Source organism: Rhinopithecus bieti, unplaced genomic scaffold (assembly GCF_001698545.2).
Source record: "Rhinopithecus bieti isolate Rb0 unplaced genomic scaffold, ASM169854v2 scaffold_12653, whole genome shotgun sequence".
Taxonomy (NCBI): Eukaryota; Metazoa; Chordata; class Mammalia; order Primates; family Cercopithecidae; genus Rhinopithecus; species Rhinopithecus bieti.
In genome coordinates, this window is record NW_016807437.1 from 1,721,729 (window position 1) to 1,747,438 (window position 25,710).

Genomic DNA, 25,710 nt, shown 5'->3' on the forward strand with positions numbered 1-25,710 from the left:
TTTTTTTTTTTTTTTTTTTTTTTTTTTTTTTTGGCTGAGCACAGGGGATTTTATTGATGGTACACGACAAAGTGGGGCTCCCTAGGCCCCTCCCCTCTTCAAGGGGTCTACATGGAAACTGTGAGGGGAGATTCAGTGTGGCGGGGGACTGAGTGTGGCAGGGACTCCCCAGCAGTGAGGGCCTCTCTCTTCCTCTTGTGCTCTCGCTGGGGCTGGTGGTCCAGGGGTCTTACTCCTTGGAGGCCATGTGGGCCATGAGGTCCACCACCCTGTTGCTGTAGCCAAATTCGTTGTCATACCAGGAAATGAGCTTGACGAAGTGGTCGTTGAGGGCAATGCCAGCCCCAGCGTCGAAGGTGGAAGAGTGGGTGTCGCTGTTGAAGTCGGAGGAGACCACCTGGTGCTCAGTGTAGCCCAGGATGCCCTTGAGGGGGCCCTCCGACGCCTGCTTCACCACCTTCTTGATGTCATCATATTTGGCAGGTTTTTCCAGACGGCAGGTCAGGTCCACCACTGACACGTTGGCAGTGGGGACACGGAAGGCCATGCCAGTGAGCTTCCCGTTCAGCTCAGGGATGACCTTGCCCACAGCCTTGGCAGCGCCAGTAGAGGCAGGGATGATGTTCTGGAGAGCACCGCGGCCATCACGCCACAGTTTCCCGGAGGGGCCATCCACAGTCTTCTGGGTGGCAGTGATGGCATGGACTGTGGTCATGAGTCCTTCCACGATACCAAAGTTGTCATGGATGACCTTGGCCAGGGGTGCTAAGCAGTTGGTGGTGCAGGAGGCGTTGCTGACGATCTTGAGGCTGTTGTCGTACTTCTCATGGTTCACACCCATGACGAACATGGGGGCGTCCGCAGAGGGGGCGGAGATGATGACTCTTTTGGCTCCCCCCTGCAAATGAGCCCCAGCCTTCTCCGTGGTGGTGAAGACGCCAGTGGACTCCACGACGTACTCAGCGCCAGCATCGCCCCACTTGATTTTGGAGGGATCTCGCTCCTGGAAGATGGTGATGGGGCTTCCATTGATGACAAGCTTCCCGTTCTCAGCCTTCACGGTGCCATGGAACTTGCCGTGGGTGGAATCGTACTGGAACATGTAAACCATGTAGTTGAGATCAATGAAGGGGTCATTGATGGCAACAACATCCACTTTACCAGAGTTAAAAGCAGCCCTGGTGACCAGGCGCCCAATACGACCAAATCCGTTGACTCCGACCTTCACCTTCCCCATGGTGTCTCAGGGATGCGCTGGCGATGCAAAAGAAGATGCGGCTGACTCTCGAACAGGAGGAGCAGAGAGCAAAAATGATACATTTTATCTAATATTCTATGTGTTTGCGGTGTGAGGAAAGGAATTTCACATCTGCTCAGTTGACCAGATGTTTTCTCCCTTGTCTCAGGTTTAAAACATTTCTCCTAAAGCAAGCCTTGTTTCCTTTTATAACTCATTATAGATTTATCATCCCAACATGTATCTGCTTTGCTTAAATTTCTTTTTTTTTTTTTTTTTTTTGGTATTTATACCACCTCCTGAATCAATGTTTGGTATGAGTAGGACAGTATTTTTCAACACTTTTACTGATGGTAACAAGAACTATATAGGCTAAAGCCTCTCACTAACAATAGGCTACAGGGACTCTCCGCCTTTCCTAAACCACATTGGCCACTTTGTAAACAATCTGATTCTGTTTCCTTACTAATTCCTTTGTATTAACTATTACCCACGGCTCTTTTGTCTGTTCATGCAAGTATTTCTATCTCCCTGAAATTCATTTCCGTCAATTTTATCTTTTGCAACTTGGAGTTGTCAAAAAAACTGGACATTACATTATGAAGTCACTTTAACATATCATTTATAAAAATATATTAAATCCTAGGACCTTTTATTTTTATTTTTATTTGAGACGGAGTCTTGCTCTGTCGCTCAGGCTGGAGTGCAGTGGCCTGATATTGACTCACTGCAACCTCCGCCTCCCAGGTTCAAGCAATTCTCCTTCCTCAGCCTCCGGAGTAGCTGGGATTACAGGCACGTGCCACCACACCTAGCTAATTTTTGTATTTGTAGTAGAGATGGGGTTTCACCATGTTGGCCAGGCTGGTCTCGAACTCCTGACCTCAAGTGGTCTGCCCGCCTCGGCCTCCCAAAGTGCTGGGATTACAGGCGTGAGCCACAGCGCCCTGCCCCTAGGACCTTTTAATGCCATGCTAACTGATTTCCACTGAGGGAAATGCCCATGAGCCCACTATGCTATCTCCCTGTTTAAGACCAGCTTTTTAACCAACGACAAAACTTTCTTCTGATCCAAAGATGACTCATGTTTTAATAGCTTTTGTTGAAGAATCATCTGAAAAATCTAAATAAAATCAGTATACCAGCCCCCATCATTACCATGCTCACTTAACTCTACAAAACAACTAAGTATGTCTTGGTAGGCTCTCATTTTCTGAAGGGATGCCAAAGTGTGTGTGTGTAACTTAAATGCCCACTTCATCTATAGGAAACTGTATTAAAAATAGTAATAGGCCAGGCATTGTGGCTCGCGCCTATAAACCCAGCACTTTGGGAGGCTGAGTGGTTGGAACTTGGTCACTTTAGGTCAAGAGTTCAAGACTAGCCTGGTCAACATGGTGAAATACTGTTTCTACTAAAAATACGAAAAAAAAAAGCGCAAAGCAAACAAACAAAAAAAACCCAGGCACAGTGGCATGTGCCTGTAGTCCCAGTTACTTGGGAGGCTGAGGCATGAGAATGGCTTGAACTCAGGGAGGTGGAGGTTGCAGTAGCTGAGATCATGCCATTGTACTCCAGCCTGGATGACACAGCAAGACTCTGTCTCAAAAAATGAAAAGAAAAAAAAAGAAAAATAACAATAGTAATACTATTTGATTAAAATAGTCTTAGTATATTCTTTGATACATTGTCACTTAAAGGGCAGCTGTATTTTTCCATGCTCTCTACAGACATGGTTTAATGATCTGGTTATTGCAATTATAGTAAATTACTGACAACACTGCTCCCTAAAGACAAAAATAAACCTATGATGTAAGGTTATTTCAGATGGCAGTTTCTGAATTATACCTGCCCATTTGCACACACCACTGATCTTCCTCTTTAGTATCCCACTGGAATCTCTAGATATAGGGGAACACACAAAGCTCTGCCTTTTCCACCTCCCAGCTGCCTAATCCCCCTGGACTGTCAATGTAATTTGATACAGTTCCTGTATTTAATGGAAAAATTTATTTCTAATCTCAACATGTTAAGTAGGTTTTAGAAAAATGAGCTGTCTTCGCTCTACTAGCCTCCTGCCCCATAAATAATCTTATAATAAATTCCTTTTGAAATCTAGTATCAGGAAAAAATTTATCTCAAAGAGCTGGTCTGTTTCCTTGTATCAGACAGTAAAACCTATTTAAATCCATAGGTGATTTGTTTGTTTGTTTGTTTCAGAATTAAATGAGAGGAAACTGAATTTTTATGATAATATGCATGTAAGGAAAACAATGAAAAATTGAAAAGAGTTTTGGAGGGGAAACATTCACCCATTCAACAATATTTGTTAAACCTGTATTACCGATGACTGGCACTGCAGGAGGAAGCATTGAAACTGAAAATAACAACAACAACTATCATCTATTAAGCACTGTATGCCAAACATTCTTCTATGAGCTCCACATGTATTATTAATACATCAGAAAGGGGCTGAGCTAACTATCCTCTCATTTAAACTTGCAACAACTATGTATTATTACTACCACATACAAGACAGGTGAGGAAACTGAGGCACACTGAGATTCAGTCACTGAAGAAGAAAATGAAGAGGGAGCACAGCAAGATGGCAGAATAGAAGGCTCCACTGATCATACCCCCATAAGGACACCAATTGAATAACTATCTACACAAAAAATTACCTTCATAAGAACCAAAAATCAGGTAAGCACTCACAGTACCTGGTCTTAACTTAACTAAAAGAGGCACTAAAGACATAGGAAAAACAATCTTGAATCACCACCACCCCTCCACCATCCCACAGCAGCACTGGCATGGTGCAGAGAGCAATTCTATGCACTAGGGAGAGGGGAGTACAGCAACTGTGAGGCACTGAACTCAGTGCTGCTCTTGTTACATAGCAGGAAGCAAAACTGGACCAAACTCAGCCAATGCCTGCCCATGGAGGGACAGCATTAAACCAGCCCTAGCCAGAGAAAAGCTGCCAATCCCCGTGGCTGGCACTTGACTTTCCACAAGCCTCGCCACTGTGGGCTAAACTGCCGTGGGCCTTAAATAAACTTGAAAGGCAGTCTAGGCCACGGGGACTGCAGCTCCTAGGTGAGTCCTAGTGCTGAACTGGGCCCAGAACCAGTGATCTAGAGGGCACGTGATCCACTGAGACACCAGTCAAGGCGGCTAAGGGAGTGCCGGCATCACCCCTCCCCTAACTCCAGGCTGCACAGTTTACAGCTCCAAAAGAGACCTCTTCCTTTTGCTTGAGAAGTGGAGAGAGAAGAATGGAAAGAGCTTTGTCTTGCATTTTGGATACCAGCTCAGCCATAGCAGGATAGGGCACTGGTCAGAGTTGTGAGGCCACCGTTCTAGGCCCTAGCCCCCGGATGACATTTCTAGACACACTGGGCCAGAAGAAAACCTGTTGTCTTGAAGTGAAGGACCTAGTCCTGGCAGGATTCATCACCTGCTAACTGAAGAGCTTTTGGGCCCTTAATAATCAGCAGCAATACCTAGGTAAGCATGTCACGGGCCTTAGATAAGATTGTGAGACTTGCTGGCTTCAGGTGAGATTCAGCGCAGCACCAGCTGTGATGGCTACAGGGAGAGACTTCTGCCCAAGAAAAGTGGAGGAAAAAGTAAAGAGGCCTCTAACATGCACCTCGGGTATCAGCTCAGCCACTGAGGGCATCAAGCGGGCTCTTGGGGTCCCTGATTCTAGGACTGGGCTCTTGGATGGCATTTCTGGACCTGCCCTGGGTCAGAGGGGAGCCCACTGCCCTCAAAGGTTAAGTCCCAAGCCAAGCAACATTTGCCACAAGCTGACTTAAGAGACTGTGAAGGAACACTGGCAGTGGTATTCTGGCAGTACTCCCCGAAAGACTGTGGTGGCAGTGTCAGAGCCCACAGGGTAAGGCTCCTCTGCCTTTGGAAAGGGGAGGGAAGAGTGAGAAGGACGGCATTTTTGTGGCTGGAATGCCAGCTCAGCTGCAGTAGACTAGAATACCAGGTAGACTTCTAAGGTTTTTGACTCTAGTCCCTGGCTCCCAGATGGCACCTCTGGACATGTCCAGGGCCTGGGGGAACTCACTGCCCTGAATGAAATGACACAGGCCTGGCTGGATTTGCCACCTGCTAATTGTGGAGCCCAATGTCCTTGAGCAAACATAGGCAGTAGCCAGGGAGTGGTTACAGCAGATTGTGGGTGAACCAAGTACTGTGCTGGCTTCAGGTCTGACCCAGCACAGTCCTAGTGGTGGCGGCCACAGGGGTGCTTGTGTCACTCCATCCCCAACTCCAAGTGGCTCAGACCAGAGAGAGAGACTCTGTCTGTTTGAGAGAAAGTAAGAGAAGAAAACAAAAGACTCTGCCTGGTAACCCAGAGAATTCTTTCTGATCTTATCCCAAGACCATCAAAGTGGTACCACTATGAGTCTGCAAGAACCACAGTGTTACTGGGCTTGGGATGCTGCCTAAAGCAGATACTGCATAGATCACAACACCCAAGTCTTTTCATATCTCTAGAAAGCCTTTCAAGACGGATGGATACAAGCCCAGTCTGAGAAGACTACAATAAATACCTAACTCTTCAATGCCCAGACACAGGCAAACATCTACAAGTATCAAGACCATCCAGGAAAACATCACCTCATCAAATAAACTAAATAAAGAACCAGGACCAATCCTGGAGAAACAGAAACATGTGACTTTTCAGACAAAATTCAAAATAGATGTGTTGAGGAAACTCAAAGAAATTCATGATAACACAGGGAAGGAATTCAGAGTTCTATCAGAATAAATTTGAAAATGAGACTGAAATCATTAAAAAGAATCAAGCAGGAATTCTGGAGCTGAAAAATGCAATTGACATAATGAAGAATGCATCAGAGCTTCTTAATAGCATAACTGATCAAACAGAAGAAATAATTAGTGAACTTAAAGACAGGCTATTTGAAAATACATAGTCACAAGAGACAAAAGAAAAAGAATAAAAAACAATGAAGCACACCTACAAGATCTAGAAAATAGCCTCAATGGGGCAAATCTAAGAATTCCTGGCCTTAAAGAGGACGTAGAGCAAGAGATAGAAGTAGAGAGTTTATTCAAAGGGATAATAACAGAGAACTTCCCAAACCTAGAGAAAGATATCAATATCCAAGTACAAGAAGGTTATGGAACACTAAGTAGATTTAACCCAAAGAAGACCAAGAGATTTAATCCAAACTTCCAAAGGTCAACGATAAAGAAAGAATCCTAAAAGCAGCAAGAGAAAAGAAACATAAAATCCAACGGAGCTCCAATATGCCTGTTAACAGACTTTTCATCAGTGGAAACCTTATAGGCTAGGGAAGAGTGGCATTCCATATTTAGAGTGCTGAAGGAAAGAAATTATTACCCTAGAGTAGTACATCAGTAAAATTACCTTCATACATGAAGAAGAAATAACGACTTTCCCAGACAAACAAAAGCTGAGAGATTTTATCAATACCAGGCCAGTTCTGCAAGAAATGCCAGAGGGAGTACTTCAATCAGAAAGAAAAGGATGTTAATGAGCAATAAGTAATCATGTGAAGGTGCAAAATTCACTGGTAATAGTAACTGCACAGAATATTATAACATTGGAACTGTGGTGTGTAAACTACTCTTATCTTAAGTAGAAAAACTAAATGATGAACCAATCAAAAATTGTAACCACAACAACTTTCTAGGATACAGACAGTACAATAACATATAAACAGAAACAACAAAAGTGAAAAGTGGGGAATCGAGTTAAGGTGTAGAGTTTTATTAGTTTTCTTTTGCATGTTTATCTGTTTGCTTATACAACAACTTTCCAGGACACAGACAGTACAATAAGAAATAAATAGAAACAACAAAAGTGAAAAGTAGGGGAATGAACTTAAGGTGTAGGGTTTTATTAGTTTTCTTTTGCATGTTTATCTGTTTGCTTATGCAAACAGCATTAAATTTTTATCAGCTTAAAATAATGATAGTATTTGCAAGCCTCATGGTAACCTCAAACCAAAAAATATACAACAGATACACAAAAAATAAAAAGCAAGAAACTAAAACATATCCCCAGAGAAAATCACTTTCACTAAAAGGAAGACAGGAAGAAAGGAAAGAAGAAAGAGATGACCACAAGACAACCAGAAAACAACAAAATGGCAGGGGTAAGTCCTTACTTATCAATAATAACATTGAATGTAAATGGACTAAATTATCCAATCAAAAGACACAAATGGGCAGAATGGATGAAAAAACAAAACCCATTGATCAGTTGCCTACTAGAAACATGCTTCACCCATAAAGACACACATAGACTGTGTCTTTTCCATGCTAATAAAGCATGGAAAAAGATATTCCACGTAAATGGAAATCGAAAGAGAGCAAGAGTCACTATACTTATACCAGACATCATAGATTTCAGGACAAATACTATAAGAAGAGACAAAGAAGGTTATTATATACGATAAAGGGGTCAATTCAGTGAGAGGATATAAAAATTTTAAATATATAGGCAACCAACATTGGAGCACCCACATATACAGCGCAAATTTTTTTTTTTTTTTTTTGAGACAGGGTCTCGCTCTGTTGCCCAGGCTGGAGTACAGCAGTGCAATCTCAGCTTATTGCAACCTCAGCCTCTCGGGTTCAAGGGATTCTCCTGCCTCAGCCTCCCAAGTAGCTGGGATTACAGGCACGTGCTACCACACTTGGCTAATTTTTGTACTTTTGGTAGAGACAGATTTTTGCCATGTTGGCCAGGCTGGTCTGGAACTCCTGACCTGAAGTGATCTGCCTGCCTCGGCCTCCCAAAGTGCTGGAATTACAGGCATGAGCCACTGCATCCAGCCTATAATGCAAACACTATTAGAGCTAAAGAGAGAGATGCACCTCAATACGACAATAGCTAAAGATTTCTACACACCACTTTCAGCATTGGACAGATTTTCCAGAGAGAAAATGAAAGACAAGGAAACATCGGACTTAATCTGCATTATAAATGGATCTAATAGGTATTTAATCCTATTATTTTCCTCAGCATATGAATCATTCTTAATGATACAATATATGTTAGGTCACAAAACATAGCTGAAGACATTTTAAAAACTGAAATAATAGCAAGCATCTTCTCTGAACACAATGAAACAGAAATCAATAACAAGAGGAATTTTGGAAACTATACAAATACATGGAAATTAAACAGTATGCTCCTGAATGACCAGTGGGTCAATGACAAAATTAAGAAGGAAGTTGAAAAATTTCTTGAAGCAAATAATAATGGAAACACAACATAACAAAACTTATGGGATACAGCAAAAGCAGTACTAAGAGGGAAGTTTACAGGTATAAGCACCTACAACAGAAAAATAGAAAAATGTCAAATAAACAGCCTAATGTTGCATCTTAAAGAATTAGACAGGCAAGAGTAAGCCAAGCCCAAAATCAGCAGAAGAAAAGAAATAATAAAGATCAGAACAGAAATAAATGAAAATGAAATGTAGAAAACAATACAAAAGATCAATGAAACAAAAAGTTAATATTTTTAAAAGTTAAACAAAATTGACAAACCTTTAGCCAGAGCAACTAAGAGAAAAAGAGAGAAGACCCAAATAAAGAAAATCAGAGATGGAAAAGGAGACATTACAACTGATACTACAGAAATTTAAAGTATCTACTATAAGTGGCTACTATGAGCAACTGTATGCCAATAAATTGGAAAATGTGGAAGAAATGGACAAATTCCTAGGCACATACAACCAATCAAAATGGAACAAGGAAGAAATCCAAAACCTGAACAGACCAATAACAAGTAATGAGATCGAAGCTGTAATAAAAAGTCTCCCAGTAAAGAAAATCCTGGGACCTAATGAATTCACTGCTGAATTCTACCAGGCACTTAAAGAAGAATACCAATCCTACTCAAACTATTCCAAAAAACAGAGAAGAAGGGAATACTTCCAAACTCATTCTATGAGGTCAGTATTACTCTGATACCAAAACCAGACAAAGACACATCAAAAAGAAAACCAGGGGCCAATATCTCTGATGAATATTGATGCAAAAATCCTCAACAAAATATTAGCAAGCCAAATTCAATAATACATTAAAAAGATCATTCATCATGACCAACTGGGATTTATTCCTGAGATGCAAGGATGGTTCAACATACATAAATCAATCAATGTGACACATCATATCGACAGAATGAAGGACAAAAACCTTATTATCATCTCCACTGATGATGCAAAAGCATTTGATAAAATTCAACATCCCTTCATGATGAAACCCCTCAAAAAAGTGGGCATAGAAGGAACATACCTCAACATAATTAAACGCATATATAACAGACCCACAGCTAAGATCATATTGAATGGGGAAAAACTGAAAGTCTTTCCTGTAAGATATGAAACGTGGCAAGGATGCCCACTTTCACCATCATTAAGCAACACAGCTAGGAAGTCCTAGCTAGAGCAATCAGAGAAGAGAAAGAAAGAAAGGGCATTCGAATTGGAAAGGAAGAAGTCAAATTATCCTTGTTTGCAGATGATATAATCTTATATTAAAAACCTAAAGACTCCACAAAAAACCTAGTAGAACTGATAAACAAATTCAGTTAAGTTGCAGGACCCAAAATTGACTACAAAAAAGTAGTTGCATTTCTATATGCCAACATTTCTATATGCCAACAGAAAAAGGAATAGAAAAGTAATTCCATTTAAAACAGCCACAAATCAAAGTAAATACCTAGGATTTAACTGAACCAAAGAAGTAAAAGATCTGTATAATGAAAATTATAAAACACTAATGAAAGAAATCAAAGAAGACACACAGAAAAAAGGAAAAATATTCCACGTTCATAGAAGAATCAGTATTGTTCAAATGTCCATACTACCCAAGCAATCTACAGATTCAGTGCAATCCCTATCAAAATACCAATGACATTCTTCACAGAAACAGAGGAAACAATCCTAAAATCTATATGTAGCCACAAAAGACCCAGAACAGCCAAAGCCATCCTAAGTAAAATGAACAAAACTGGAGGAATCATATTACCTGACTTCAAATTATACTACAGAGCTATAGTAACCTAAACGGCATGTTACTGGTATAAAAACAGACACATAGACCAATGGAACAGGATAAATAACCCAGAAACAAATCCACACACCTACAGTAAACTCATTTTTGACTAAGGTGCCAAGAACACACACTAGGGAAAATACAGTCTCTTCAATAAAAGGGGCTGGGAAAACTGAATATTCATATGCAGAAGAATAAAAGCAGATCCCTATCTCTCACCATATACAAAAGTCAAATCAAAATGAATGAAAGACTTAAATCTAAGATCTCAAACTATGAAACTACAAGAAAACATTGGGGAAACACTCTAGGACACTGCTCCGGGCAAAAATTTCTTGAGTAATATCCCGTAAGTACAGACATCCATAACAAAAATGGACAAATGGATCACAGCAAGTTTAAAAAGCTTCTACACAGGAAAGGAAACAGTAAAGTGAAGAGACAACCCACAGAATGGGATAAAATATTTGCAAACTACCCATATGACAAGGGATTAATAACCAGCATATATAAGAAGTTCAAACAACTCCATAGGAAAAAAAATGTAATAATCCAATTTAAAAAATGGGCAATCAGCCTGGGCAACATAGTGAAACTTATCTCTACAAAAAAGTAGCTAGGCATGGTTGTGTGCACCTGTAGTCCCAGCTACTCAGGAAGCTGAGGTAAGAAGATCACTTGAGCCCAGGAGGTAGAGGCTGCAGTGAGCCAAGATTGTGCCTGCACAGCAGAGTGAGAGCCTGTCTCAAAATCAATCAATCAGTTAATCGATCAATCAATCAAACATACTAAAAAATGAGCAAAAGATTTGAAGAGACATTTCTCAAAAGAAGACAGACAAATAGCAAACAGGCATATGAGAAGGTGCCCAACATCATCGACCATCAGAGAAATGCAAATCAAAACTACAATGAGATATCATCTCACCCTGTTTAAAATGGCTTATATCCAAAAGACAGGCAATAACAAATGCTGGCAACGATGCAGAGAAAAAGTAATCCTCTTACACTGTTGGTGGGAAAGTAAATTAGTACAACTACTATGGAGAACAGTTTGGAGGTCCCTCAAAAAACTACAAATAGAGTGACAATATGATGCAGCAATTCCACTTCTGAGTATATACCCCAAAGAAAGAAAATCAGTATATCAAAGCGATACCTGCACTCCCATGTTTGTTACAGCACTGTTCACAATAGCTAAGATTTTGAAGCAACCTAAGTGCCCATCAACAGATGAATAAAGAAAATGTGGTACATACATATACACAATGAAGAACTATTCAGCCATAAAAAAGAATGAATTCCCGTCAATTGCAACAACATAGATGGAACTGGTGGTCATCATGTTAAGTGAAATAAGCCAGGCACAGAAATACAGACATTGCATGTTCTCACTTATTTGTGGGATCTAAAAATCAAAACAATTGAACTTACGGAGTTAGAGAGCAGAAGGATGGTTTCCAGAGACTGGGAAAGATAGTGGGGAGTGTGGGGGAGGTGGAGACAGTTAATGGGTACAAAAAAATAGAAAGAAAGAATAACCAATAAGACCTAGTATCCGATAGCACAATAGGGTGACTATAGTCCATAACACTTTAATTATATATTTTAAAATAACTATAAGAGTATAATTGGATTGCTGGTAACATAAAGGATAAATGCTTTAGGGTATGGAAACCCCATTTTCCATGATGTGATTATTATACATTGCATGCCTGTATCAAAATATCTCATTACCCCATAAATATATATACCTACTACGTACCATTGCATGCCTATATCAAAATATCTTATATATCCAATAAATATATACATCTACTATGTAACCATAAAATAATTAAATTTTAAAAAAACAAGCTTCAGTAACTTGCCCAGGGTCACACGGTTAGTATGTGATGGGACCACGTGCCAACTTAGGAAGTCCAGCCCCATAGCTAGTGTTCTTAATCACTGTTTCATATGCCTCAAAATGGGCCTTCGCATCAATAAAGTCACCATCTATTTATGGAAACAAGGCAGATATATACAAATTTAAACAGAAAATCAAAAGAAAAGCAATAGCATAATCCAGTTTATATCAACTGTTAAATGAATGTTAGAAAGAAAAACAACAATGGAATTTTAGAGAAAGGAAAGGCACAATGAGTACAGTCAGGGAAGACTCTTGGAGGAAACAATCCTGAAGTGGAACTTGAAGGATGTGCAAGATGTTGACAGATTTGGTGAAACAGAAAGGTCAGTAAAGCTTTAGCAAGATTTCTACACAAAGGCTTAAGGGCAGAAACAGGCAGCCTGTGAAAACAGGACACTGGGTAAGGAAAAGTGACAGGTTACTTGGAAAGGGTAGCAGGGGATCAGATGAAAATTTCAAAAACATTGTTGCATCCCATTTACCCTTCACATAACCCTACAAGGTAGGCATCATTACCATCTCCATGTTAGACATGGGAAAACCGAAACTCAGATGAATGGCAGGTACAAAGTCATCAAACAAGCATGTGGAAGAGCCAGGGCTTAAGCCCAGCTTCTCTGATTTCAAAGCTCCTAACTACATGCCAGTAGCACCCCAAGCATCTGAATGAGGAGAGGAATGCTGACAGCCACAGAGCAGACACCGTGAGAGAACAGGATAAGGGAACAAATGAGAGACAAAAATGGTGCTGTAAGGAGAATCAGTTGTCCAGAGTCATGCCAAAAGTGAAGGGAGGAGAAAGCTTTGGCTGGGGATGTTCAACAGTGTGTGCCACCTGCTGCAGAGAGGAAAGAGAAGGATGAAGTTAAGGTCCAGGCCTTTGGTGATAAGAGACCAGTAGTGACAGAGGGCTCAGGAAAGAAGACAGCTGTGTAAGTGACTGGGTATAAGCAAGAGGAGACTGCAGCAAGAGGCCTCTTGTTTAAGAAGTCTTTAGGCAGAGGCAGGAGAGGAACAGGACCTCAGCCTTGAGAGACAAGCGGGTTACAGGGATAAACAAACATCATCTTCCATGCAAGGTAAAGGGAACATTGGGAGGCTGCGGCTACTTGAGTTTCTGCATGACAGAGCATCTTAGGGCAGGTTACCTGAAGCTCTAGAGCAGGGGTCCCCAACCCCAGGGCCAGGGACCAGTACTGATCCACCCGGCAGGAGGTGAGCAGTGGGCGAGCAAGCGAAGTTTCATCTGTATTTATAGCCATTCCCTATCACTTGCCTTAGCGTCTAAGCTCTGCCTCCTGTGAGAACAGCTGTGGCATTAGATTCTCATAGGAGTGCAAACCTTATTGTGAACTGAGCATGTGAGCAATTGAGGTTGTGTGCTCATTATGAGAATCTAATGCCTGATGATCTGTCACTGTCTCCCATCACCCCCAGATGGGACCATCTAGCTGCAGGAAAACAAGCTCAGAGATTCCACTGATTCTACATTATGGTGAGCTGTATAATTATTTCATTATAGATTACGAAGTAACAATGACAGAAATCAAGAGCATAATAAATGTAACCCTCTTGAATCATCCCGAAACCATCCTCCGCTCCCTGGTCTGTGGAAAAATTCTCTTACATGAAACCTGTCCCTGGTGCCTAAAAGGTTGGAGACTTCTACTCTAGAGCATCCCAAGGGGAATGTTTAGAAGGCAATGGGTTGGAGCAGCAGGGAGGCACTGAACAGCCTCCCATCCCTAAGGGCTTCTGGGCTGCAAAATCCATACAAATGTCAGGGGCCAAAGTCACCAGTGCAGATTTGCCATAGGGAGTTTGTCACTGAGGAGGGAGGAGAAGCTGTTTGTGGAAAGTGGCCCTCAGGGAATATAAGCATGAAGCTTTGGAGCCTGCTAGTAAACACTGCTCACTGGCCTCCTCCACTCCTTTCCTCTCCTTCTTTGGCCAAACCACTCTTTTCTCAGCTTCTCTAGGCTAGAATCATATCATCTTCACAAGCTGTTTCTCTGACATAGCTCAGAGACATGACAAGGACAAGGGAGTTCCTTTAACTCCCTTCACACTTGTGTAAGTGTTTTGATGTGACAGAGGATCCCACAGGGCCAGAAGACTAAGAAAGAGAACAGGTGTCCCAGCTGAGACCAGTCAGGGGACTACACCATGGGGCAATGGAGTGAGAGTAGCCCTGAGAGCAGAAAGAGAGTAACAGAATATCTCAGAATGTACAGGAGGATAAGGAGTCTCTGCAGAGGGCTAGAATGACTGGCTGGGAAGAATGGAAAAGGCGAGAAAGGTTTGTAATGTGTTACTAACATTGGTCACTGGCTTTAAAAAGCACACACACATATACAAACATACATACACACACACACGGACTTGAAAGTCAGGAAGAAAGGGTTGTCAGAGAGAAGGGAACCAAGTGTATCAGGGAGTAGGATCTTCTGCATTTGCCTCTGGTATTTTTATAGACTGTAGGCTCCTCAAAAGTTGGGATCATCTCTTGTACTCCTTGTCTGCCTAAGTCACAATGGAGACTGCATATGGTAGGTTCTTGGTAGGTACCTGCTAATTAGTACACTGGTGACCATGATGGGAGCAATGGAACAAGACAATGGGGAGAGCAAGGGGATGATGTTGGGAGCCCCTATGGAGAAGAGTCAGCTTCTTCTGAGAACCTCTTCTGAGAACACAGGGGAGGATGAAAGGAGGGCAGATGAGGGGCTGGTGTTGGCAATTACTCAGGGAAGTGGTGATCTGCTTCTCTGCCATGGTGGCCAGGGGCCAAGAGCATAGGTTCCTAAAGACATAGGAATGTCTTTAGCCTCCTAAGGCCACTGTGCCAGGGAATTTACAGAAGAGGAAAAAAGGCTGCTGAAAAGAAAGGCCCCATGGAAGTCAGCCAGGACAAGTAGGGCAGGGTAGCTCTGCTGAGGCCAGGGTTTGAGTTTTTGTACTTACACTCCTAGCAATGATCTGCAGTCTAGAGACAAGAACAGAAAAATAACTGGCCTAGTGGGTGGCTATGAACCGTGGGAGACTTGCCCCTGCAAACAGATTGAAGTACCTGACCTCGAAATCCAGGTGGGCATGGGCCCAAGGTTGCAGGTGATGGCTAATGGCACCGCTGATGTGAAGAGACTGAGCAGTGCAGGTGCAGGTAAAGAGCAAGACAGGCTCAGTGGTGATGGGGAACAGGAGAAGGCTGGATTCTCGAAGGAGCAGCATGGCAGCAGGTAGCAGGCGAGGTGTGGCCCTGCTGCTGATGGGCAACTGCTGTGAGTGGAGATAGCGCCTCAGAGTGTGGGACACAAGTGGGCAGCTGAGTTTGGCAGGCTGACCTCCAAAGACAAAGAAGAGCAGTCTGCCACTGCACTGAGATGGTGTGTTTATCCATTAGTTTGAACCACTGAATTGAAGGGCCAGGGCCAGTGCCCAGTTATCTGTGTTCCCACACCTAGCATGATGGTCCTGCACTCCAGGAAGTGACTGGCATTTGTTGAAAGAATGATCTCATTTGAGCTCCACAACAATCTTCTGAGGCACATAGGATTTCCTCCAATTTGCAGATGAGCGTCCGGAGACAACTGGCTCTCCTCTAATTCTGCTCCGTGATCCGCTGCGAGGAAAAGGTGGTCCTGACAACAGATCGCCAAAGTGGTTATTAAACTCTCAATGACTCTGACTCATGGAGGGTGGAGTTTCCTTCCCCTGGAGAATTTTAAGCTGAGGCTAGATAAGCACATGCAGGGGATGATTCAGACAAGATCCTGTGGTCAAGAGATGACCTAGGGAGCTATCCAACTCCGTGGGGACAAAGACGTTATTTCCTTAGGGGTTTATTTTTCAACAAGAGTTAAAATAATAGAATGAGCTGAACAGTGGGTGTTCCTATTTTGTTTCTGCTGTGTGAACTACAATACAGGCACACACTCACACACACTGGGATGTAAAAGTAATGCCACCACCCCTGCTGCCATCATCAGGTGGGTCAAAAAGCCCCTCCTTAGAAAAGATCGTGAGTGCAGCTGATAATGAGAACATCAGATAATCTTATCAGAGCTGCCTACAAGGGCCTAAAGGTCCTCTGCACACTCACACGCAGTAGGATGAACTCAATCTGAGGCTGGGGTGAGTCCTAAGAGAACTTACTTACCATGGAAAACACCCAGGGAAGGAGCTGCCTTTCAACAATGGAGGGGGAGGATGGTGGGGCCACAGCAGATTAAGGACATTTGAGGAGGAATAAAGCATGAGGTCTTTTCAGCTCTCAGGAAAGAAAGTTCCAACCCACCTATTTCAGGAAAAAAAAAAAAAAAAGAAGTCTTCCATGCTTGGCATCTAAAATACTCTTTATCCTCCTGGGAATAGAAACAGCTTTAGAAGAATTAGGGGAATGCTCATTTTTCTTTTTTCTTTCTTTGGGGTGTGTGTGTGTGTTTAGAAAACAGAAATGCAAAGCTTTTCATTTCCTGAAAGGCCTTTTAGGAGAGCATGTCCTTGTCCTCTCCGCCTTCCTCGGGTGAATCACCCTTCCTCTGGGCTCCCAGCACCACTCACACACCTTCCTGGCTGTGGGAAGAAGGATGCATTTCCAGCTCTGACCTGTGCTGTGCACACCCGCAGGTGTTGGCAAACTGGGGGAAAACAAAGACAAATGACTAAAGAGCTCTCTCCTGAGTCAGAAGAGGGTGGAACAGAAGATAGAACGATCGAAAGGATGGGCGTTCTATTTGCATTTCAGACTTCTCTTTTTCTTGAGAAATTGAAAAAAATAAAAGGAGGAATTATTTAAATTCACCAACTCCAAACTGGCAATAAATGCAGGCAAGAAAGCCCTGTGTGAAGGCCAATGGGTGGCCTGGGGACAAACAAACTCTCACGCCTGTAATCCCAGCACTTTGGGAGGCCAAGGCGGGCGGATCACGAGGTCAGGAGATAGAGATCATCCTGGCTAACACGGTCCCTACTAAACCCCGTCTCTACTAAAAATACAAAAAAATTAGCCGGGCATGGTGGCACGAGCCTGTAATCCCAGCTACTCGGGTGGTTGAGGCAGGAGAATCGCTTGAACCCGGGAGGCAGAGGTTGCAGTGAGCTGAGATCGTACCACTGCACTCCAGCCTGGGTGACAGAGCAAGACTCCGTCTCAAACAACAAACAAAAAAGTGTGCGGACTCCTTTAAGACCTTTCCAGACTGCAGTACCTTCTCAGGTTACATCATCCTTGGTCTTCTTTGGTTTCCTTCCTTACTCACAGAAGCCTGTTTTCCATTCTGCTTTCCTTTCCAGAGCAATTATTCTTAGCACTGACTGTGTGATACAGAATTCAGAGGAGTTCCTTACATTGAGAAGGCTCCATTTCTCATTTTTTCCACCTACTGAGTTCAGACAAGATCAGAGGTTCTTAGGCCTGGCTGCACATCAGAATCACCTGGGAGCTTTAAAAATATCTTCAGGCCTCACCCAGACCTCTTTCTTCTTTTTCTGTTCCTTTCTTTCTTTCTTTCTTTCTTTTTTTTTTTTTAACACTGAGTCTCACTCTCTCACCCAGGCTGGAGTGCAGTGGCGCGATCTCTGCTCACTGCAAGCTCCGCCTCCCGGTATTGCGCCATTCTTCTGCCTCAGCCTCCCGAGTAGCTGGGACTACAACTCAGACCTCTTAAACCAATAAAAAAAAAAGTTCCCCTCCACGCAACCCCAGCATCAGGTTGTTGTTAAATTTCCCCAGGTGATTCTAATGTGACTGTAAATTAGGAATCATGGGGCTAGATCTCCATCAGATCCTCATTGATCACTCTCTGAAGGAATTAAGCCCCTGCCTTGACAGCCACTGCAGGAAATTAGTGATGTCTCCTTAAATTAACAGTTCTCAAAATTCAGCTGAATTAAGGAGACATCACTAATTTCCTGCAGCAGCTGTCAAAAATGCAGACTCCTGTTCTTCAACACAGAGATATATTCAGTAGGTCTGGGATGGGGCCCCCATATGCGTTTTCACCACCATCCCAGGAGATGCTGGAGAAGGGGGGTGTCTATGAACCTCACATTGAAAAACAAATGTTTAAATCATTTTGGGGAGTGCCCTGGCTAAGCTTAATTTATTCCCATGATATTGTGAGAGGCATTATCCACAAATCGCAAGAGCTGTGAAAATGACAAGGTAGAGAACAAAATACTGTGGGTCATTTGGATCCTCCACCTATTAGATCAGCTAATATTCTGATCATGTAATGTGTGTAAGCATGGACTTCCTTCCTCAGTCCTAGGTGGAGTGTGAAGTCTACTTTTGTTATACATATTCCTTTGAACATTTCACTACTCTAACACCTTCAATAACATCCTATGACTTCCTAATTAAATGACAAACTGGCATATTCATGGGCCTCCCTGCCAAATTTCTCCAACCTCTTCTCTCAAACCTTCCTTTATATTCAACCAAAATAGATCAATCCCCACCCTCATCCATGTCAGTTACATGGTTGTAATGTAAATACGCCCCACTTCCCTCTGCAACTGCCCCTGTCACTACTAGCTGGGGATGCCTTCACCGTTCCTCTATGCTACCTAAATCCTATCTGGGTGCCAAGGCTCTGCTCTGACCTCACAGATCCTGTACTGAGTGTCCGTCCTTTGTCTTCCAGATCCATCTCCCCTCTTCTCTGCCCTACTCTGCATCTTGGGAGGCTGATTGATTTAGATGGGAGGCTGACTTGTAGGAATCACATCAGCTGAGCCCTGTTGCCCTCTGGCTTCTGACTGGAGCCATCAATGGGAAGGCAGGAAGAGAGAGGGACCAGATCATATATTCCCTTGCTTCCCTGCCTGGTTGCTGTGGTTCTGGCTCTGGCTGAATTTCTCTACAGACACAGCTCTCACCAGGCTCCTACCCTTACCCCACAGGCCTAGGATGGTCACAGCTTCCTGCTGTTGCTAGTCTCTAGGTGCATCCCCATAACTGGCTGGCTCTCTTAATTCTTGTGCCTTCTGCATACATGGATTCCACAACTGGGGATCAAAAATATTCAGGGAAAAAATTTAATAATACAACAATAAAAATAATGCAAATTAAAAAGGAATGAAATCTTGCCCTTTGCAGGGACATGGATGAAGCTAGGAGCCATTATCTTCAGCAAACTAACACAGGAACAGAAAACCAAACATCACATGCTCTCACTTATAAGTGGGAGCTGAACAATGAGAACACATGGACACAGGGAGGGGAACAATACTCACTGGGGAAGGGTGGGCTGGGGGGAGAACATTAAGGAAACAAGCTAATGCATGTGAGACTTAATACCTAGGTGATGGGTTGTTAGGCACAGCAAACCACATGGCACACATTTGCCTACGTAACAAACACACATCCTGCACATGTACCCCAGAACTTAAAAAAAAATAGAATAATGAAAAAAATAAACAAGATAGTATTACAACTCCATACATAGCATTTACATTGCACCTGGTATTATAAGTAATCTACAGATGATTTCAAGTATACAGGTAGATGTACCTAAGTTATGGCAAATACTATGCCATTTTACATAAGGGACTTGAGCATCAAGGATTTTGGTATCCACAGGGAGTCCTGGAACCAGTCCCTCATAGATACCAAGAAACAACTGTAGTTTCCTCATTAAACCCTGTTAGTTAGACTTTTGAGAGTGTCATCTGTTTCCAGCCAGGCCCCTGATTGATATGGCCCCAGTGAAATCTTTTCCAAGGCCCAACTCACCCAGTCCTGGGAGATATATCCACAACCAAGTATTTCTGACACTTCCTCTGAAAGAGTAGCACTTCTCATACATGACCCTCTCCCACCCACCTCCATGCCAGTCACAACCAAGGGCCACCCAATCTGGCCAGCAACCAACCATATGGCTCTCTCGGGTTTTCAGTGCAAGAAACTTAGTGACTGACAACAGCCAGTGAAGGGTGTGAAGGCTCCTAGATGCACTTTGGGGTTGGCAGCCAGGCTGAGCCATGGGAAAGCCAAACTGTTTAAAAGAAAGAAGATAGAGACAGGGTAGGAGAGACTCTGTGGGACCCTTTGGTTTCTAGAAGGTTCCCAAGTCTGGTTCCTTTGAGCTCAGTGTGTATCTCTTTTCCTGTGCCTGTGAATCTACCTGTGATACCTTTCAACAGCCCTGTCCTTCACTTGAGTAAGCTTGGATAAGTGTTATGATTCATGTATCAACAAATTTGAAATATCAGAAATACTATCCTTATGAGAACCCAGTAAGGCCCTTGAGGGAATAGGGATATGAATCTTGCAAGCAATGGAACCTTCTAAACTCCAGGATTAAAACTGGGGAATAAATGAAGAGATAGGTTTCCTTCCTTCCTTCCTTCCTTCCTTCCTTCCTTCCTTCCTTCCTTCCCCTCTTCCTTCCTTCCTTCCCTGCAGCCTCGACCTCCCGGGATCAGGTGATCCTCCCCCTCAGCCTCCCAAGATGCTGGGATTACAGGCGGGTGCCACCATGCCCGGCTAATGTTTTGTTTTTTTTTTTTAGTAGAGACGGGGTTTCCCCACATCCAGGCTGGTCTGAAACTCCTGGATTCAACCAATCCACCAGCCTCAGTCTCTCAGAGTGCTAGGATTACAGGCGTGAGGCACTGCGTCCAGCTAGGATAAGTTGTCTTTATCCCATAAGTCTGGGAGCAGATCAGAGGGGCATCCCAGGGGACAAAGAGAAGCAATTTCTACCAAATTATTCTAAAGAGAAAAGGGGCAACAATAACAGAGGATAGCACAGAGCCACTGAATCCAGACTAAAAGCTGAGGGCAGTCATGAGCAAGGTGGTGACAGAGCAGGTGTGAAATGAAGGGCACTGCAGCAATAACACCCCACAGACACAGGAGCATTACACTCATCCTAGCTGTCTACAAGTCAGACAGTCTGGGAAGCAAAGGTTACCTATCCATTCAACATGCTTAACATATATGTGCCGAGTGTTTAGGCACAATGCAAACTGCCTTTTGCACACATTGTCTCCCTGAATCTTCTTAACTCCTCTGTAGGACAGGGACAATTTATTAGTCCCATGCCACAGATGGGGAACTGAGCTCTGTGAGATTTGGTAGCATTTCCAAAGTCACACAGCTGATAAATGGCAGAGGTGGGACTCCTACTACAAAACCCATTTTCTTAACCATTCTGCACGTTTAATCCTTGCCCCTTAGCGGCTAATGACCTAGTGAGAGAGAGTTAAGTAAACCAGTTCTTGGTCATGATCTGCCTTCCCGATTAAGTAATAAGACACCCGAGGGCAGGGGCTGTGTCTTGTTCCAGGACGACGTCTTGGATTCCTATTTCTTGATTTAGTCCTAAGATCTCAATAAACGGTTCTGATGCTGATGAAAATGACAACACTGATGATATCAGTAGCAGCTGGATGTCTAAGGACTAATCCTTTGCAACACTATGAGTCTAGAGCTGCTGACCAGAAATGAATAAATAAATAAAAAGATAATCAAGCAAACAAATAAACAAGGTGAGCTTGTTTCCATTACAGAAGCTCCCTGTAATTCCATGCCTACTTCTTAAACCCCAATTCACCATTAGAGAAAGAAGTCATGATAAACTCTTGTCTTTGATTGGTTGTGACCACATTTATTGTAGAAATGAATGGTTAGAATCACTGAGAGGGAACACACATACACATACACACATACACACACACACACCACTCTCCCTAGTTCCTTAGCTTCCTCTTCAACTGTGGGAGGAATTGAAAAATAGAATGGTACCCAATATTGACAGCAGTGAAAGCAATAGCAGTAACAATCCTGGCCAATAAGCTACCTGGGCATGGAATTGGGGTCCGAGAGACATCACTGTCAACTCAATTATGAGTCACTCTCATCTGAAAATGGGGAAAGTCCACAGCCAGTCTCTATACAAGATTATAACCATAATAAATAGCCTTTCTCCAAAGTCAACTGGCAAAATTTACCCTTCATTTTAAAGATCTTAAAGATCATTAGAGAAGGGGACTTAACAGCCCTTAACTCTTTTCCGTAACATAATAACTCTTATTTTTATATCCAACCTAAATCCTCCTCAAGCTATTTAAGCTTAGCACTTCTTTTTTGTTTTTGTTTTTGAGACAGAGTCTTGCTCTGTCAGCCAGGCTGGAGTGCAATGGCACCATCTCAGCTCACTGCAACCTCCGTCTCGCGGGCTCAAGTGATTCTCCTACCTCAGCCTCCCGAGTAGCTGGGATTACAGGCATGTGCCACCACGCCCAGCTAATTTTTGTATTTTTAGTAGAGACAGGGTTTCACCATGTTGGCCAGGCTGGTCTCAAACTCCTGACCTCGGCCTCCCAAAGTGCTGGGATTACAGGCATGAGCCACCATGCCCAACCACTTTTTTTTTTTTTTTTTTACCAGGAAAGCCATCTGCTATATTTATTACAATTATATGCAATAAATATAATTTGAGGTTAATAAAATTTGCCCTCAGGCAAAATAATTTCCCTTTTTTTCTCGTGGATTTTCTTCTGGGCTTTATGAAGGTAGCTCTTCTTCAAGGCCCTCTAAATGTGAGGTAAAATGGCAGTAGGCTTTAGTAACAGAACACCAGATTAGAAATGTGGAGATCTGTCAGTTCTGCCGCTTACTGGCCTTGTGACTTTGGGCAGACCAGTGACTCCCTGGACCTCTGCCTCCTCTTCTTTAAGAGGAAAAGGATAATGCCCTTCTGTGCAGGAACAGGGAAGGAGAGGGAAGGCCGGATTTTTTTCAAGCCACCTGTGAGTTATATATTCTTGAAAGAAAAATGCAATGAAGCTGGACAATCGAAAATGTCTGTGGAAGAAAAAAACTTAAAATACAGAAAAATTAAAAAGGAAAATATGATGAGGTAGACTTTATATTTGAAGTCCCGAGGTCTTCTATTTCTAAGTTAAAATGCTTAATAAAATAAATTGTTTACATTTATGTGCAAACTCACCTACTAAAGGGGTTCCTACACTCTTCGGTTCCATTGGTATGGTGGTTGTTTGAAGGGCTTGTGAGATGTGGCCTGCTAGAGTTCAAAGAAATGCTGAACCTTGGGAACTAGAATAAAATTTATGAAATAGTCCATGTGTCTCTAGGTGTAATGGAAATTTGTAGAATGTTACATAAATACACACAAATTGTAAAGACTGGGTATCTTTCAGAAGTGGGAGCTTTTCTTTACACAGTTCCGAAATGTTAAAAAAAAATTTTCACCATAAGCATATGTTACTTTTATAATCATAAAAAACTAATTATTGTAAATAACAACCACTACCACCGAGACAATAAAAAGGTTAGTTGAAAACTGTACGTCTAGATCTAGGCTGCTGCGCCATAATGGGAATAGGATTGCACAACCTGCACATTTTACTGCCACTGCTCAATCCATATTTGCCAAGTGCTTACTGTTCAACAACATTTTTTTGATCACGAACTAAGTGCTGGAATTACGCTAGACCAGGGTTTGGCAAACTCCAGCTTATGAGCCAAATCCAGCCCACCACCTGTTTTCATAAATTAAGTTTTCTTGGAACATAGCCATACTCATTCATTTATGTATTGTCTGTGGCTGTTCTGTGCTAAAATAGCATGGTTGAATAGCAGCAACAGAGACAATATGGTCCACAAAGCCCAAAACATTTACTAATTAGCCCTTCATAGAACAAGTTTGCTGTCTTCGTGTTAGACAACGAGGATTCAATGGTGAGCCCCAATAGTCCTGGCCCCTGCCTTCAGGGACCTTAGAGTCTAGTTGGGTGCCACTCAATTAGTCACACGAATGAATGTATAACTGCAACTTACTAGCAAAGAAAGGTGTGTTTGGTGCTACTAGAGAGTATCATGGGCAGTTGACCTACTTGGGAATATCATGGAAGGAAAAAAAGAAAAAAAAGCCTAGCAGGTACAAAGGTCTATGATGGGAGAGAACATGGACATTTTAAAAAGAAGAAAAAAAAAAAGTAGGCTGGGCATGGTGGCTCACACCTGTAACCCAGCACTTTGGAAGGTTGATACAGGAGGATCACTTGAACTCAGAAATTTGAGACCAGCCTGGGCAACATGGCAAAACCCCATCTCTACAAAAAGAAAGAAGAAGAAGAAAAAAAAAAAAAAAAAAAAAAAAAAAACATAAAATTAGCCAGACATGGTGGCGGATGCCTGTGGTCTACTTGGGATGCTAAGGTGGAAGGATCGCTTGAGCCCAGGAGGCAGAGGCTGCAGTGAGCTGAGATAGTGCCACTGCACCCAAGCCTGGGCAATGGAGTGAGACTCTCTCTCAAAAAACAACAATAATAATAACCAGAAAGAAGCCAAAGTGGCCAGAGTTAAAGACCTGCAAGCTGAGTGAAACAAGATAAGGCTGGAAAGGGAAGGGGCACAGACTATGCAGGACTCTGTAGAGCACGATAAGGAGCTGTGTCCTTATCTGAAGAGCAATGGGGAGTCCTGAAAGGTTTCCAAAGAGGCCTTCAGAGTGGAGAAAGGCTAGAGGAGAACAAGGTGGAATGGGTTAACCAGTCAGGAAGCTGTCTTGCAGAGACTTAGGTAGATGATGGGAACTGGGGTCCCAGAGTTCAGATAAGTCGGTGCAGGGCTCGTATAGGATGGATGTCTGTCTACTAAGGAGCAGAACATCAACCACCCCAAACACCTCATGTCTATGAAGGAGATGTATCTGGTTCTATGACGGATACTATGGCTCTAGATGCAATGGAGATATCCAAGAATGAGAATAAAAGTTTTTTATGGTTCACAAACTTGGTTTTCCTTTCCCCATGTTTCTGCATGTCCCGAGACCATAGTGGATGCCCAATCTTTCAGAAATATCAACAGTAGCCATTTCCTTATGGGGTTCCTATTTAACCATGCATCCTGGTCCATTTAATCAACAAAGTTGACTTGGATCAATTCCTTCCCTTAGTTATAAACACAAAGATAACAGCAAGCAGATTTCCTGAAACCAATGCTGCCATCTCACAAACACAGAGAGAAGGCACATTTACCAAGCTGTGATAAAGTCGACACAGGGACAAATGCAAGAACTTGCAAAGGTGAAGGACTTTAGCTTACTAAATAGTCATAAAGGAAAAAGGAATTTTGGCACGTTGAAGGAGGTATATGTTCTGAGTTAGAGCAAAGTCCCTCCTCTTGTCCCAAGTAGGGATTATTGCATTACTGGGTCATTAAATTTAAGCATCTGCTGTGCTCTGCTGGTCTTCCTTCCTGGGAGCCAAGCTGGCTGCAGAGAAGGAGCTCCTGAACAGACTAGGGCTGGATGATGGATGTGTGGTCTGCCATCCCTGCTCAAGGGGTGGAGCTCTGGAGGGTGTAGTTGGCCTGGGCGCCCTCCTTCCCACCCCTAGGGACAGCTGGCATTGAGACAGGAGATGGGCTCTCCTCAGGCTCACGCACCACATCCAATCCAACAGCCTGTATGGCAGCAATGGCTCCACATTCCCACAGATGCAAG

General features: G+C 42.9%; 1 protein-coding gene and 1 pseudogene across 2 annotated transcripts in view; both read right to left on the minus strand.

Moving 5' to 3' along the window:
- On the minus strand, positions 1–1,320 carry LOC108535740 (glyceraldehyde-3-phosphate dehydrogenase pseudogene; annotated as a pseudogene). The gene has a single exon (XR_001887314.1). The product of XR_001887314.1 is annotated as a glyceraldehyde-3-phosphate dehydrogenase pseudogene (transcript).
- Positions 1–25,710, minus strand: part of ENDOD1 (endonuclease domain containing 1) — a 43,977-nt gene that overhangs the window by 8,529 nt on the left and 9,738 nt on the right. The gene's annotated exons all lie outside the window — the stretch shown is intronic.